The 2199-nt window shown below is 35.0% G+C and overlaps 1 long non-coding RNA gene across 1 annotated transcript; it reads right to left on the minus strand.

The window, feature by feature from the left end:
* Window positions 1-373: 373 nt before the first annotated feature.
* Window positions 374-2199, minus strand: LOC128280920 (uncharacterized). Its single transcript, XR_008271129.1, has 2 exons — window positions 2170-2199; window positions 374-729 (listed from the first exon to the last, which is right to left on the minus strand). It is a non-coding gene; the product is annotated as an uncharacterized LOC128280920 (long non-coding RNA).

Raw genomic sequence — 2199 nt, forward strand, 5'->3', positions numbered from 1 at the left:
CTTTTCACATACAATCTGTCCCATATACGGGCTTACGAGACCCAAAACATACATCTAGAGTGGTTCGGGACCCAATCGAGAACTCATAAAAAAACTTAAAAAAAATCTCTTGCGTTAAGGCTTCACACGCCCATGTGCTCAGGCCGTGTGGCCAGAAATAGGCTAATTATTAAGCCTTTTATCACTCTCACACCATATGCATAGATACATACTTATCCAATAACATACAACGTGACATAAATGAGCTCTTAAACATCTACAAACATGTTATGCTCAAGTTATTTTCTTATGCAATAAATATTATAGAATTTGCCCATATCATTACCACATACTAGACATAACTATCATTACATCACAAACCATTCATGAAGTATTATTAACTATTTACCAATCACTTAATCCTGCATTAGTTACTAGCTCATCAATGAATCTCAATTCAATCTCTAGGCATACATGTTGTAAGCCACATCACAAGAAATAATAACATAAATGCATAAGAATAATCATATGGGCCCATAACGATATTAGCCGACATAGGCCAATTTACATAACTAATACTACCCTAATAACAAGCCAATGCCTTTGGCTAAATCATAATATTACATACTCACATTAAAACCCTATACATGCCATAGACTCGAATCACTTGAGTTTACTTACTCCGATAACGTTAACTCGATAGGGTGATAATATCTCTGACGGCCTCCAACCCGAGCTAACCTGGAAACTCTAAAAAACATGGGAAAGAAGGGGGGTAAGCTTTCGCTTAGTAAGTTCATATGGAAACAATAAGCAACTCATTAACTTGTTTTATCAATGTTTACAACATATTCTCAAGTTCACTACAAGCTGTCTTCCTAAGCAACAGTCACTAAATTATTTATATCTGGAGCTACGAAACTCTGAATTAAGTTCCGTTAATTTTCCCTGAAACTAGACTTATTTTCGTTTCTTCCATAAAATTTCCAGAATTTTTGGTTAAGCCAAATAGTACATTTTATTAGTTAAAGTCTCCCCTGTTTCAGGGTATGACCACTCTGACCCCTGTACACTACAAACTGAATTTATCCCTGTAAAAAATTCCAACGACCATGCCGTTTATTTCCCATAAAAATAGACTCAATAAGGAATCTATTCATGTAAGGTATAACTCTTAATAATTTTTGTACAATTTTTGGCGAATTTCTAAAGTTAGAATAGGGGACCTCGAATTCATTCAGACCCTGTTTCACAAGAATTCAAATATCACACAATATGGAATTCTTTTTCTTCCTCTATTTCTTTCATGTGAAGATAGACTCATTGAGCTTTAATCACATATATTATTCTGCCTCTAACTCATTTTCCACTATTTTTAGTGTATTTTCAAAGTTACACTACTGTAGTAACTCAAATCTGTCAAGGCTAAATTACTCATTTATGATCATTGTTCACAAAATTAATACAACATCGTTTGTATAATCATCACCGAGACATTCATATCACATTTTCATTTACCATCTTACCATATTGTTGTTATGTCAAGTTTTCAACCCAAGGGTTAAGTACATACCTGTTCAAAGTATCCATTTCACAACATTTACCAATACATCCCTTTCATCTCGAGTATTCCTCCATTTGAGTAGAATTTTACCCGTTGAACACATCGAAATATAATTCGGATACATGGAAAGTTTGCACATAAGTGCCACATAAGTAGCCAAGCTACCATGTAACCCGCCCATAAGTGAACTCAGACTCAACTCAACGAGCTCGGGCGTTCGCATCCATAAGTGAACTCGGACTCAACTCAACGAGCTCGGATGCCTAGTTACATCTCACGAACTCAGACTCAACTCAACGAGTTCGAACATTCGCATCCATAAGTGAACTCGGACTCAACTCAACGAGTTCGGATGCTCAACCATCCTAGTGACATGTCACTTGTATCCTAATCTATTCCTAAGGTTCAAACGGATTTTCCTCGAACACATATCCTTGCCATCTTAGTAAAATACCGAAACCAATACTCGGTAGCACTTTATATTTAACGAGATAATACACATAACTTGCATTTTATTCAAAATAAACACAAAGCATATATTTCATGATAAAAATCAGCATATCATATATTTAACATCAATAACTTAAAAATAACAATTATGCTACATTATTTACACATGAACTTACCTCGATACCACAAAGGTGAAAAGACATATT

The sequence above is a fragment of the Gossypium arboreum genome, chromosome 9 (assembly GCF_025698485.1).
Source record: "Gossypium arboreum isolate Shixiya-1 chromosome 9, ASM2569848v2, whole genome shotgun sequence".
NCBI classification, from domain to species: domain Eukaryota; kingdom Viridiplantae; phylum Streptophyta; class Magnoliopsida; order Malvales; family Malvaceae; genus Gossypium; species Gossypium arboreum.